Source organism: Sebastes umbrosus, chromosome 4, assembly GCF_015220745.1.
Source record: "Sebastes umbrosus isolate fSebUmb1 chromosome 4, fSebUmb1.pri, whole genome shotgun sequence".
NCBI classification, from domain to species: Eukaryota; Metazoa; Chordata; class Actinopteri; order Perciformes; family Sebastidae; genus Sebastes; species Sebastes umbrosus.
The window spans coordinates 7,772,058-7,788,429 of record NC_051272.1 but is presented as its reverse complement, the minus strand read 5'-3'; positions in this window follow the sequence as shown (position 1 = coordinate 7,788,429).

Sequence of the window (16,372 nt, the reverse complement as noted above, 5' to 3'; positions counted from 1 at the left end):
AAAAAGAGTTTCTCTAGTGCAGCACAGTTCAAACAATCTGTAATCTTTGTAGGACGGGTGTGGCTTTTTTCGCATATTTCCGATAAGCTTACCTTACCTTACCTTACCTTACCAGCTCACCTTAAAGGGATAGTTCAGGTGTTTTGAAGTGGGGTTGTATGAAGTACTCCTCACTCCATCCATAGTCAGTGTATTTCCTACACTAGATGACCGTCTGCATGCCCCCAGTTTAGAGAAGCAGACAGGAGTTACCGCACGGGAGCAAAACAATGTACTGCGTTGGACGGTGGCAGCAGCTAAACGTATTTCAGCCACCTAAAAGAAAAGGATCACCTAAAAAAATCAATATCAGTTTAAGTGTACACTGTATTTAGAATATTTTCACCTCTATATCTTGCCGTCAGACTTATCTATGCTCTCTTCCAAAGCCGACAGACTTGAGCCAGACTCCGTTGACAAAAACAGTATAGTAGTACACAGCAGTACATTGTTTTGCTCCCGTGCTGATACTCCTGTCTGCTTCCCCAAACTGGGAGCGTGCCAGCCGCCATCTACTAATCTACTATCTAACTATAGATAAGTACCTCATACAACCCCACTTCAAAACACCCAAACTATCCCTTTAAAGTGACTAGTTCTTTGAAGGACAGGTATGACTTTTTCTCATGTTTACGATAACGTTACCTAACCAGCTCACCTTAAAGTGAGTCAGGTACTTCTTTGAAGTGAACAACAGACCACCAGTGCCCCGAATCAATCATTTTAACACTCTTCTTTCCTCTGCAGGTTCAAACATAACTCAACCCTAAATCAACAGTGCATCTGCTCACACATTGAAGATCACAAATGACAGCCTGTAAATGTCCAGAAGGTGTCCAGCACACCTCTGTCCATGTGAGGTGTAAAACTTTCATGCGTAGCTCGTACTTCTTACGTACCCCAAGTACGTCACTGTCGTGTCACTGGGCTTTTGCAGATTATGCAGCTGCGCCCCAGAGACAAACAGAACATTAGTAACAACTGCAGGCTTTTTTTCACACTCGCATAGATGGAGGTAAGGTTGAAAATCTGCGAAATTTCCCTTTTAAAGTGAGTCAAATAGTTCTTTGAAGGACAGGTATGGCTTTTCTCGTATTTACAACACCCTTACTTTACCAGCTCATCTTAAAGTAAGTCAGATACTTAGCATTAGAAAAGATAAAACAACCAAAGCGCTAATGGATCAATGGCCAAGCGTCAGGAAGAAGAAAACACTGAATTTGTCATAAAAAAAGAAGCCTAATAAGTATGTATGATTGTTAGAATTACATAATTGTATTAAAAGTTCCTAAATATAACAGAAAAACTCATTTCTGATATATGATTCAATATTTACAGGATGTAATCTGCTCAAAATTCATCCAAATCGTTCGTTTTACACAAACTTCCTGCAGTTATTGCGTAAACTATTTGGGTTAATTGTACAGTTTATCAGTTGTTCTCTATTGTTATTGTTAGGCATTGAATACAATGTGAAATATCCATAAAATATATAACTTAGTCATGGGTTGTTTACTCAATGATAGAAAAGGGGTCCCCTAAGAAAAAGGTTGGGAACCGCTGCTCTATATCGACATTTGTCACAATTCTGCGCTGGCGGGAGTCACTCTGTGAGTAGAAACCTGGAAGGCAGCTGTGATGGAGTCAGCGGTTAGTTAAGGGACAGTGAAATCGTTATCATCTGCTCACAAATTTGCTGGCTATCAACCTATAAATGAAACCTTAAACGTTGACTTCAGTGTGGCCTCCATGTTTACTTCCGTACAACAGCGTACACTGTGTGTGGCGTCTTTGTTATTGTTCTTATGCGGGTAAATTCAGGACCGTGACCAGTTCACACTGGAGTTTGATCTTGGCCACATTTTAAAAAATAAATAAATAATGTGACTAGCCAAACAAAACAAATCTGGTCTGAGCAATAAATTGAGCACTAAGGCTTGCAGTGTGAACATAGCCATAGTTACAGTGTGATATCACCACACTTTTTGTTTTTATTCTTCGAGACTCCAACTACCCGCTGACTTTATTTAGTTAGTCACAGTCTCATGGGTATTATGTCAAAAAGTCAAAGACCCTGACCTTTTCTTCCAAATCTGAGAAAGGGGCTAAGCTGTCCATTAGAGGATTGTTGGCAGTCTGAACCGTGTTGCACTATAGAAAATAGTTTTTCCAGAGACAGAGTTTCATGCCTGATGGCACTTCAGCCAGGCATATCTTGCCAAGTATAGTCACAACAGTTTGAAATAGCCATTAGCTTTTAATAGTTTGACATTTAACCAGTAACAAATGTATCACGTGGGTTGGATGCCGTAATGGCCAGCAATAAATGATAAGTGATTTCACTGTGCAGACGAGGCCTTTTGTCCCTCTCCAGTCAGTTATTCATCATCCGTCCAGCCATCACATGATCAGATTTAGAGTGATACATCTCTTCACTGTTGTCCAGATCTATAGCTGGCTCAGAGGGCAGGCATAGGCACTGAATTTATTGTTTTACCAGAATTACTAGAATTACTCCAAACACACTGCGTTACCATAGTTACACATGCTTTTAACTGTCAGTGTGTCAGTGTGATGGGAAAATCACACAGAAAAGGTACATAACATAACTGCTTGTGTTGAACCACAAATTATGGTGAATTATGGTGGTCTTTAGAGTTTGCTGGGAAGAGAGAGACGTCTGCTTAACCTGCCGCCCCCTCGACCCAGCCCCGGATAAACGGATGAGAATGGATAGATGTATGGAGAGACTGCTACAATATATAATGTATAATAATAATAATGATAATAATATATTTTGCACTCTGCAGCTCTTGTCACTGCAGTGTTTAATGGTGGCGTCTGCGGTGTGATGAGGATGATCACACTTTGCAAAGTGAAGCGATGTGGTTCCTTAACACAAATAAAATACCCCACTATTTTTCATTACCTCTGTATTGTACTCCACTATTTTCCTAATTGTTTCTTGAAAATGTATGACTTTATAATCTCCCAAATTTCTGAATTTTTGCTAGCAATTTTATGACTTTATAATCTCAGAGAATATCATTTTTTTTCTCATAAATGTATGACTTTAATTTAGATTTTCTTGGAATATTAACCCCTCCCCCGTCTCTGTAATTTTCTTTTTTTATTTAGTTGTTTAATTTATAGTTGATGACCTAGTAGTTAAGTGTTTATCTACAATGGTCCTAATATGCCACAGTAGGCTTGACTTAAACATTGCTTTCCTAACTTTATAAAACAAAATGTAACAAACAAATATAAATTTACTGATTTGTTATTTTATCATTAAGATAATAAATCATGCTCCAGAAACTTGGTCAAAAAAATCTTCAAAATTAACAGGAATTACAATTCAAGTGTAAACCTTTTTAACAAATTGGTCAAAAATTACAGGAACCAAAATTCCACTATATAATGTATATAGTATATAAACATAGAGGTGAATTGTATAAATCAACCCCATAGTCACTGATACCAGATCCAGGTATTTGAGTCAGTATCAAACCGATATCAGTATCTTAGCATCCCGAAGCAACAAAGTAATACAATATAGTTTGTTTTGGTTTGTGTATCCATCCATCCATCCATTTTCTTCCGCTTGTCCGGGGCCGGGTCGCCGCGGGGCTAGCAGGCTTAGCGGGGAATTCCAGACGTCCCTCTTCACAGCAACGTTCTCCAGCTCTTCCTAGGGGACCCCGAGGCGCTCCCAGTCCAAACCAGATATCTAATCTCTCCAGCGTGTTCTGGGTCTACCCCAGGGCCTCTTACCAGTTGGACGTGCCCAGAAAAACTTCCAAAGGGAGGCGTCCAGGAGGCATCCTGATCAGATGCCCGAACCACCTCAGCTGGCCTCTTTTGACGTGAAAGAGCAGCGGCTCCACACCGAGCTCCCTCCGGATGTCTGAGCTCCTCGCCTTATCTCTAAGGCTGAGCCCAGCCATCCTACGAAGGAAGCTAATTTTGGCGGTAACATTCTTTTGGTCACTACCCAGAGCTCATGACCATAGGTGAGGGTTGGAACGTAGATAGAACTGCCTGCCTATCTCCCGCTCCGTTTTACCCTCATTCGTGAACAAGACCCCCGGGATACTTAAACTCCCTCGCTTGGGGCAAAGACTCACTCCCCACCCGGAGGGAGCAATCCACTGGTTTCCAGCAGAGAAACACAGCCTCAGACTCGGAGGTACTGACTGTCATCCCGACCGCTTCACACTCGGCTGCAAACCGCCCCAGTGTGTGATGCAGGTCATGGTCTGATGAGGCCAACAGAACCACATCATCTGCAAAGAGCATCAGTGTAGTTTGTGTTTAGTGCTACTTAGCATATATTGGCATGCTAACATGTTAAACTAACATAGTGACAATGGGAATTATAATACTTGTTAAACATCAGCATTGTCATGGTGAGCATGTTAGCATGCTGACGTATTTTATTTTTTATTCAACCTGACTATAGTGACTGTTCACAACCAGCAGGTAGCACAGTTTGTCTTACTTTTTGCTGAACTCCGATTAATTGTCATGTGTAGGTTAGAAATCTGCAGAGACACTCTTCTCTTTTTCTAATGTGAAGTACGCCAGTCATTCAATAAGGAGGTATTTGTCGGCAGAAATACATACAGTACCTCCCAGGAAAGGTTGTCACTTTACCTCCTCTGCTGGAGACACATTGCATTCTTTGTTCAAGAGTGTATCTATCTATATTTAGGCCTCGTTGCATTCTCTTTTTCTTAAATTACATAATTACCTTAATTAACATTTCAATTTCGGTCTTTTGAGTCCACGTCTTCACTTGTTGCGCTGTGTCTTCATTCCCTTCAGTGTTGTCTTGAAGGTTTGTAGCTGGTACGGGAGCAGTTGGAAGAAGAAGTTGTGGGTGTTTTATAAATATCCTGCTGACAGCATGTCCCTGTTTTCCAATGCATCTCGACCTCTGACAGCCAACTGGCAAACATTTTAACTTCTGGATGGGATGCTCTGAACGAACTGGCAAACTCAACTGCAATTACAGCCAAGAGGAAACACTGATACACAAATCAAACTGTCCTTATTAAATTTAACTGCAAGAGTGATAGTGTTGTTTCTAACACTTGTCAACACAAAGACAACTACACATTGTTGGTTTCACTCGGGATGCGAACCCCAGTCTCCTGGGTGAAAGAACTGTGTTTTGTGTCACATTCATCACCCCCGACCTCCAGCCCATATGGAGTTTCAAGCTGTCCATACTACAGCGCCTGACTTCCGCTTCTGCTCCAATTAGTTACAGTGGCCAGAGCTCGCTGTTGTGTTCTTTTATACCTTGTATCGGTGATCTACCATGAGAATAGATGATGAAACCTACTTGTCGTGTAGTAGGCCCCTACTGACCCACATCTATGGTGCTTGTAACGACTGATAACGCCCATTTAATAGCATGAAAACAGTCCAATCGGCTGATGTTGTTGTAAAAATGTCCGTGTATTGGAATGATCAGATGTGATGAAGATGAAAAATGAGAGGAGCCTTCTATGTTTTTTCCTCTTGACTTTATTCGTTTGCTTGCTTTCCTCACTTCTGTTTCTCTTCCTGTGCACTGATTAATTTAAGCTGAACAGCCAATCAGAGTGGTTTCTCTCACCAACAAGCTCCGCTGCCGATTCAACATGCTGACTCAGCCGGAAAAGCCTCCAGATTAGAGCGAGCGGTTCGGGACACACCGCAAAAACTAGGGCAACAGACGCTCACCGATGGCCCTAAACTGTCCGAGCGTCCGCTTGATGTGTCAGGACCTTTTAAAGAGATGGGCGCTAAAACAGAGCGTTTCAGTCAGAGGGTGAAAACATGTAGAGTATATTCAGACGGACAGGATGAGAAAAATAATGTATTTTTTTTTTTTAACATTAAAGCACGTAAACATGTTCCAGTAGAAACCCAAAATACAGTATGAACCTGAAAACATAACGATGATATATCCCCTTTAAATTTGTCTCAAAGGTCATGATCAGCAGTGGTTTATGGTAAACGAATAACCACTGCAGCTCTTTATTTGTATTTACACTCCATAAACATTGCTGATTTGCTGATACTGCCACTCAACAAACCATAATTGCCCATCAGACTCGAGGCCCCAAATCTCTTGAGAGACTGACATTGAGTCATTGCAGATTCAAGAGTGTTTAAAAATATGACATTCAATCCCTTTGTCATTGTGGGTCATCTCCTGGAGGCTTTAGGGCCTTTTTAACCCTCTGAGACCCACAATAGACCCGTTTTTGTATTTTTTAGGTGGGTATAGGGGGTCTTTAGGGGGAGATAGCAGGTCAACAGTAGATGTCACATAGAAGTGGTGTACATCATCTGTAAGCTGAGCACCTGAATATTAATTTGAGATGCAGCTGAGCACTGTGTCAAGTTGTTCTGGTCATAAATCAGAAATGAACATTGATTTGTTACACAGATTTGGTGCTAAATTTAACCATTTTTTTTACCACTGGAGAATTGATAAAAATGATTAATAATCTCTCCAAAATACCACATTAAGACACCAAGACCTTGAGGAACACCATAGAAAAAGCCATGCTGTGATTTGATATCAAAGACTTTTGACATTTTGAGATTTCTGCAAGAATTGCATTTTTCGGTCATTGGATGGCTAGCACTTCTGTTGTGGAAACTGCTCAGAAACCCCCTTATCGTCAATCTAGCTAGGAAAGCCCTCCATCCTCTGAATGCTCTATGTCTGTAGTTTGTGGTTGTAAAGTTTCATGAGGCTGTGATTATCCTAGAGGTCACCACAGGTCATTTTTTACAGGGACATCAAGTTTTAAAAAATGGTCTCACTACAATGAAATGGCTGTGAGCATATCTGTAAAGGTGAGACTCGTGGGTACCCATAAAAAATCCATTTTCATTCACATATCTTGAGGTCAGAGGTCAAGGGACCCCTTTGAAAATGGCCATGCCAGTTCTTCCTCGCTTGCCAGTTATTTAGCCTCCTTCTCGAAAAGCTAGTATGACATGATTTCATTTGATATCTGTCCCTGCTCCAGCCTCTGAAAGACAGTAAAGTCAGTCGGGATGTTCTCAGGGGGTTAACAGCAGGATAAAGTTTGCTGGTTGACATCAGGGTGACAGAGATCCAAGCAGCTCCATTTACGAAAGGAACTCATTACTTGTTTGTTTGTTTGTTTGCTTGTTTTGTCTCCAGGGAACTCCCTGTAGCTCCCCCATTTACATATCCCCGTCCCTTCAAAAGAATGCCAACAGCCAGGCCATCTTAAAATCAGAAAAGACAGCTCGAACTTTTGATCCAATTTGATCCACCCTATTGACTTGTAAATTATCCCTGTAATTTATATTTGACGACCGAGCAATTAGGTGTTCCACTCTTACGGGAGGTTCCACCCTCAAAAAAAACATTAAAAGTTTACCTCCACAGCTAAATGTCTTCTAAAAGACTATACTTAATGGTTTTATTGCATCTTTAAACCTGTACATGTTTACGTTTAATTGGGTCTTGTAGGGCATATCCAGGTGAAGCATAGCTTGAAGCTAGGTGAACCTTCTCACACCTGAGTATGCACCGCTGGACTCGGAGCTGGGGGTTTGAAGGCCGGTGGGGATGACCTTAGAAATCAAGATGAAGTGCTAGAAAACTGTGGTGCTTGTAATCGTTGATCATTATTAATATTGTCTCAGTATGTGCTCAATGTGATATATGCATAGGTGAAAAACAATCACCATCAAAGGTGGTGGGCATTTTCATGTGAAGTTATATCCTGAAGGGTCTCTCTCAGGTTAATCCCTTAATTTCATGATTTCTCCATCAAGTTTCTCTTTACTTTTACAAGAATCCATTCATACCGCACTTCGAAACACAAACTCTGTAGAATCAGTTTGTATGTTCATGACATTCTTGACTATTTATATCCCTTAATTGAAGTCTTCTAACTAAGCTTTTTCAATAAAGTATTTTTCTTGATCTAAATCCTAAGTTAACTTTTCTAAAAAATAGATAAAACTGAATCTTGAAATGTGAAGTTTCTGCGTCTTGTATCATGTTTGCCTTGTATATAAATAACGTTTTCCATGTCTCTTAAGATCTGTGGATCTTAGACTGAAGATTTTCATTTTATTTTGGAAGGTAAAACAACAACAATGTTGTGGTTCAATATGTTTTTGTTACCTGTCTCATTTGTGGTTCATTTCTGTCTGACAGGCTGCTGCAAGCTTCGATTCAAAACTGATTTTTTAAGATACTTCTTTATGTATCATCCTGTCCATTTGAACCTCAAAAAATATTTGCAAAGAAAGTATGAATATTGCTTTATTAATGTAGCTTATTATAGAGGCATGAATAGAAGTAATCAGATGCATGTCTGCGATGGCTTGTGTTTACGTGGAATGTGGAAGTCTAGACCCAGATGTCTGACAGATGACATGTTGCCTCTGTTCTTTTTAAATGTTTTTCACCCACCCACAGTTTGATTCAGTCAATGTGTGCCAAGTGAATAAATAATAATCTCGCCTGTGTACATATCTGACTCAAATTTTAGCAGTTGAATGATTGATATACCGAATTAAAAAAACGCAGATAGACTCATACTTGTCTTCAGAATCACTCTTGATGTCACCGCAGTTATTTTTGGGATGGGTTGAGAACTTGATTGGCAATAATTTATGGATGACAGTGTGACAGCTGCCAATTCTCTGGTGCTTGCTGTTGTTTCCCTTTTCCCTGGTGTTTTTTTGGTTGAGTTGCTGAGTGATTAGAGGGTTATTCAATTCACCTGTTGCGCAGGGTGTGGGGACTGGCTCTTAAATGATAGTTGAGAGCAGCTTGGTGCATTCCCCTCTCGGCCAATCAGGGTGTAACGACGCCCTTTCTGTAGGGCTTAAAAGAGGAGGGAAACTGCACACCCAGGGTCATTCTGATCTCTCCTTCACTCAATGCAACATGTGTTATCAGCTTTACCAGAAACTCTGGTCTGTTTTGGGCCCTTTTGGGATTCTGTGATCTTTGTGTTTTGTTTGTTGAGAGTGTTGACTCTCCTAGTTGGGGAAACAAGTTAAGTGCCAACCAATTGGGTTACCTGCACTGGGACGTTTAGGTACTATTTGTGCAACGATCTGGCTTGCCTTACAATAGCCTAACGCCTGCAGGCTGTATTTTTGTATTCTATTCATTTGTTGATTTTCAATGAAACCCTTTATACCCATTTCTTTTAGTGTATTTTATTTGGGAAAACTTTAAAGGAGGGTAAAAGGAAAAGCAAAACCAATATTTCAGTTTCCTTAATTGTTTGTTATTATAGAGGCATTTGTTCATTATTGAAGAGGCATTTGTTCATTATTATTATTAAGAAGGCATTTTATTTTATATTATTATGTGGATGGGAACTGTTTTTCAGTTCTGACTGAACAACTAAAGTCTGGGGAACTCAGTACTGCCACAACAGTTACAAAACACTTTGTTGGAACACAAACAGCAGAACGCATCATTTTCCCTGATAAACTCAGGTTCCCCGAAAGAACATGACTGTAGAGATTCAGAGAAAGCGGTTTGTAAATTTGTTGCATAATACAAAAACAATAAATCTTTTTTTTTCTTTCCAAAGAAAACTAATAAGTAGTGCATTTACTTTAACTAGCTCGTTGGGTGGGACACAAACGAAGAGCATCAGGACACTCAAAAACGGGAACTGAATTTAGTTTAACTCAATATAATCCCAAACACATGTTGTTTTTGTTGTGCTGTTGCCGCCACAAAAGTTTTTGATATGAAAAGCAATAGAGGAAGCACTACTTGGATATATGACAGTGTCAAACAGAAAGCAGACACTCATGACACATGAATCCTGTTTTTAATCACATAGCCATGTCAACAAGACCTTTTCCAATTTTTTTTTTGGACTTAAATGCAGCAATGTGTCTTGAATTTTGTGGGAAATGAATTTTCTCATGATTTTTTTAAAATGGTCTCAAATTAAATTAGGGACAGATCCACTCAGTTGTTATCGAGAGAATTAGAAGCAATCCTGATCCGACAGTATTGTGGGCTGATTATTGTAGGCTATAATAACAATATTGAGTCTTTCTGGCACTGGGCTGATAGAGCTGTGTTAAAAAACTCACTGTTTCAGTGTTTGTGCTCATACATCTGGGTATCTGGAGTTCCTACCAACCCACAAACTGTGAAATAAGACAACCCAGTCAGTTTTTTTGGAGGCTGCCTTAATCAGAAAACATGTGATTCAACAAGCCATTCAGATTTGGCTCCCCTTCCTATGTCACATGCAGTAGAGTTGGCTTGAATATCAAACCAGTTTGACATTTTTTACACCGGCCCAAACCTAACATGCAGACTCATTAGAATATACCGCCTCCCATCTGAGTATCTACAGCTTGAGAACTACCTTTGCAAAGGTGCACCATATTTTCATCGCAAGCCAATCAGAGCAGACTGGGCTTTTATTGGGTGGGGGTCTTAAAGAGACAAGTGCTGAAATGGAGCATTTCAGACAGAGGGTGAATACAGGTATATTCCAGCCCGTTCTCATTCCCAGGGCGTCAAATACGGACGCTTTATCACAGCCGTCGGCTTGTGTTACCGCCGCACAAGGTACCCTTGAGCGCCGGTATGCGACGCACCGGGCGTTCCATTAACTGCAATGTAAACCCATCCGCGGAAACAGTAACCGCTCCGAGAAAGTGAGCCGGGAGTGTGGTGACGTAGTTTAAAGAGCGAAAAGAGACACACGGACGGACGGGCGGGAGGCGAAGTAGATGGTCCAACATTCATCCAGCAGACCGCTGTTCGTGTCCCGTGCGTTAAGTTTCACTTTCACGTTACAATCAGCTGTTCATTCGTGTCCCGTGTTCACAACGTTCAGTTTCATTTTCACTTTACAAACGTTGTAGTTTTAAGCCCAACCATGTAGTTCTTTCCTGAACCTAACTAAGTGGTTTTGTTGCCTAATCCTAAAGTGATGCCAACGTTAACTATAGTGGTTTTGATGCCAAAACTAAAGTGATGCCAAGGGGCGTGACAATTGGAATGAGAAAATTAAGTAAATTCAGACAGACAGTATGAGAAAGATAATGTGTATTTTGAACATTAAAGTTCTAGTGGAAACCCAAAATACAAGTATGAACCTGGAAATGAGCATAATATATCCCCTTTAAAGGTTAAAGGGTCTGTTCACCCTGATAAATAAAATAACCAGCACGTAGACACTTTTGGTTTGGTTCGCTGAGGTTTTCAGATATCCAAGTCAGAGGTTTCTGCTGTTTTTATTCAGCAGCAATGTGTCACTCCAGCAATATAATCCCATTTAAGCAGGATAATCCGCAAACCTCACTGTGAACAGTTTTCATTGGAAGTACTTAGTTCTGGAACAGTTCCAATGAAAACTCTTCCCAGAAATGTTTATTCCCATTGGAAACAAAATTATCTCGATTCTTTTCACATATTTAGAGAAAGAATATACAAGATATTAAGACTCAAGATGGATTTGGACGTCATTCCAGTCTCGGAAACTAAAACTATGTGATGACTTCTCATGTTTTTAAATGTGGTAGTTTCTCTTTTTCGAGGATTTCTTGAAGTAGTTTTGGTGTCAGTGTATTTTTGTTGTTGTGGAGCTGTGTCACATTATCAAACACAGGGGTTAGAATGTTTATTTTTAATACTAACATAAACTTCCCTTCGCCCTTCCTCTACCCATGGGCTTGTTTAACGTTCAGGCTGGAAGTGAGTCCCATCCTGCTCCTGGGCCTGCTATAAAACCTGCCGCAGCTTCACAAGCACTTCCTCTGAGGAAAGAGCTGTCATGTTGCAGCACAATTAAAGTGGTAGAGGTTGGTTTGATGTCATAACCTAAACAGTCTGTCTTTTATTACCAGTTGTAGGCAAATGGCAAAAGTAAAAAAAAAAAACAGTCTGTGTTGAATCAAAACTTTTCATTAAACACATGAAAGAGCACATAACACCACATAAAAAAATCCATATGGACTTACGTGGTATCAGTGCTCTTTCATGTGCTTAATATGAAAATAATGTACGTCTCAACTTAGACATAGGTACGCTTTGCCTGTGAGCTTGGTGTCCTGAAGGGTTTGAAATTAAACTTTGCCCCACACTGTTTAAAACTCAAAGGGAGTTCGCAGTCAGACTCTTGACAGAAGTTGACACGTTGGAGAGATGCAAAGTTTTCACCCTAAAGCCAAATTCTTTCTGTAATTCTCTAAAAGAATCCCCTATAACTAAGCCACACAAGTCTTTTCAGGACAGGTTTCCACATGCAACAGTTTACAAGTGAGAGTTTAGTTTGTGTTCATGTATGCGTCTCAAAGTAACAAAATAATTCACCGTTAATTAAACCAGGAGGGGGCTTGAGATGCACGAGAGAGATGATCTCTTTTATAAAAGGGACCAGGCTATTTCATGTTTTCCTCTGCTGAGTCTACACACCTCACAGTGTACAGTATGCCATGTCGTAAAAAAGGAAGACACTGCTTATCTGGTTATCCTGTTGAGTATGTGTGCCTTCTAGGTTTACGATTTTACTTTTTGTGTGTGTGTGATTTTAAGGCATCTTTTCAGTGATTTTATATATTTTTTGTGGGTTATACACTTTTCATTCTTCTCATCAATTCTCATTGTTTTCATTATTGTCTTCCCTCTTTCCTCTTTTTTTCCCTCCCATTAAGTACTTTGTAAATTGTAATTCTGTTTTGAAAAGACATAAAGTTTGCAACTTACCAGCAGCATCTTACACTGACAAAATATTATATTAACAAAATTACTGTTGGCATATAAATAGATTCAATCTCTTAATAGTTTTGTAGTGAGGATTTGCATGAATCGTAGCCTTACTTTTATTTGTTTTGCACTCGGACAACAAGGCTGGACCCCTAAAATGCAGTGGCGTTTACGGTGAGGAACCAAGGCAGGGCAATTGACACTTATTATTCAAACTAGATATCTCTCTCTCTATATCTATCTATCTATATATATATATTTGTCATGTAAAAAACAGAAACTACATTTTATTTTGTTAACGTTACTTATTAAAACTCCTAAATAAAAATTTAAAACACACATGTATGTATATATATATATATATATATATACATGTTTTTTAATTTTATATTATATATATATACATGTTTTTTTTATTTTATATTATATATATATCTATACATGTATAGATATATATATATATTCATTCATTCAATATTCTCAGCGTTCATTCAATATATTCAGGATTTCGTTCCATTTTCTCAGGATTTCATTCAATACTCTCAAATTTCACATTATATATAAAATAATTTCCTAAACGGCATGCCATAATATACATATATATATATATACCTATATGTATATATAGTCATATTTTATTGTCATACAAAAAAATAGAAACTAAATTTTTTTTTATATATATATATATATTGTTGTATAGTTTTAATAAGTAACGTTAACTGCGTTAACATGCGTTAGTAATTTTTACTGTAAATATATATATATATATATCTCATTTAAATGAGATATATATAGATATAGATATATCTATATATATCACTTAAATGAGATATATATATATAGATATATATATCTATATAGATATATAGATATATATAGATATATATAATTTAAATGAGTGAAACAGCGCTTCCTCTGGACTGCAGTGTTACTGTGTGTGAAGGAGAAAGGTATACAGCCTACTGCCTCCAGTGAAAAGGTGTGAAGCTGTAGCCTTTAATTAACCAAATACTAATTAGCCTCACCAGAAGACTGCACTGTGGGTGCCAACTGCCATTAAAACCTCAAAGAAGAAGAAGACTGTCACTTTTGAAGTCAAGCCACAGTAAAACTGTCAACAATTAACTACCTTTAGCAACGTTGTAGAATTTAAATGTTATCTAGTTTTTGTCAGTGTTGGTAATGATATTAGTTATTGAGGAGCTTTGCATGGAAGGTGGAGACAACAGAAAGCCCTGGAGGCCTGGATAAAAACCACTACACCTCCATTAAGCTAAGAATAATGGCCGCTTCAAAGAGCGTGACCCAAACCCTGTTTTTATTGCTCCTGAGGCTTCACTGGTGGCTAAATGCCTGCTGTGGCTTTGTGTATAATTTACTGGCTGTTCATTTGTTGGATGTTAAAGTGTGCCTGGCCTGTACTGTATACAGTATATATTGAGGCTGCTGTTTAATAGCCTGCAGTCAGCAGGGACACACAGTCTGCTGGAGCTCTGACTGGATGCACCTCCACAGTGTTGCTCTTCTCAGTAGTCGTTGTGTGTGATTTGTGGTTGAGCTGTTAATGACTTTTAGTAATTAAATAAGTTGTATGACAAGGAGTATACATGAGAGCAGTGTGTAAGTCATGTATTTGATATACATGCAATAGTCATTTTTAATGTGCATGCGAAAATCTGAATCAAGATTGATTCAAAAATGAGTCTAAGCTTTGCATATACGATCCCAGCTGACACTGTGCGAAGGTTAAATTCATATATATATATAATTTACTCTGGATTATTTTTTATTTAAAAAAAAAAAAAAAAATTCTTCAAAATTCACAGGAATTACATTTAAAGTGTAAACCTTTTTAATGCACCAACAAAGTGGTCAAAACTTAAACAGAAATTAAAACTACAGTATATAGTGTATAAACATAGAAATGAATGGAATTGTCACCGATATCCGATCCAGCTTTTTCGAGTCAGTATTGGCCCGATGTCCGATCCGGTGTCAGTGTTGGTGCATCCCTAATTTTGTCTCCATCATTTATATCAATGAGGGTACACCAGTGCCTGAATTGGACTAAAAAAGGTACCAATAACCTAATTCATCAGTTAAATAATCATCATTGCATGATATATTTATATATTTATACATACTGTATATATATCCCACTTCAAAAGCATTTCATTACATACATTGGGCCTACATATGACACACAGTTTGTACATAAGTGTATATTTGGTTATAAAAACTTTTTATGTAGCTATTGATATGAATCAAATTGTGCACACATATAACATTGCATATATGCTACAATAAAACCAACTTAAATTTAAAAATATCTACAGATTAAATTGGATAATGAGAAGAAATATCAAAGGCATTTTCAGCTTTGTTTTCAGCTTTTTGTCGGCAACACACCCAACCCATCTTGAAACACGGAGCCTGTCACGTTAACCATTCATATCTATACAACCAATGTGTTGTGATTAAATTGTTAACAAGAGCACAAAATTGTTTATCTTAAAAGTGCACCAGATTGATGCATTTAACTTTAAACTGTAGCCTACAAAAGGGTAAGGTGAGTATTCTGTATTCTTTCATATTGCATTTTATAAATATACTGTATAGCAGAAGAAAATATTACGATGTCAGTTTTTCCCAACATGGTGCAGCACTAATTTGTACATTAGCAGGGATGTAGCACAGCATAAAGTGAAAGCATGCTCTGTTTATTTTAATGTGAAAGTGCAATAAAAATATGCTGTTGCTAAAATCAATGAATCTCTAATAATCAATATCATTTCTTCTGGGAAGAAAATCTGATGTTTGGAGGCACATTCTTATCGATCTAATCAAAATATGTTGTCTTTCATATTCATCCAGTTGTGCATCCGGTGCAGAAATGTGTTTCTGGGAACTTCTATGAAGAAATGACGACTTCATCTAGTACAGTGATTAAAACAAGAGTTTTTAATGAAAATAAGCTCATAATGAAAATCTGCTGTTTGGAGGCACATTCTTCAGACACCTCCCAACCAATCAGGAGCATTTATTTTCTGTGGCTATGGTACAAATTAGATGACTATCTTTGAGGAATTGTCAAAACTGTGAAACAGATGAGGAAAACTTAAAACAATCGCAAAATAATGTTTCAAAAAGCATGAATCAATCACAAATGGCTCGTTTTCTGTGAGCAGTGTGCTTGGCAGCGTCGGGTCTATGCCGTCCCTCCGCCAGGGGACCAGCTAACTAGCCAGCCAGCCGTCTCCGGGAGCTGCGTCGTTCTCTGCAACCACATATTTTGTTGTCACCATAACAACTAACAACAATCACTATTTTCTTTTGTACTAGTCAAATTACCACAGCAAACAGTTCAATGAGTTTTCTACTTTTATTTTATTTCTATGCTCCACACACACCTCCCTTGTTGCTAAAAGTTGCAGATTGATTGATGGATGGATGTCATGATATTATTGGTTGAAATTGGTTTCGTAAGATGATTGGATTTAGATTGGAGAAATATGAAGCGATTGCTCTTTTGTAATTTCTTTGTGCACATATTGTTAAACAGGTTCACAATATAACCGGGGA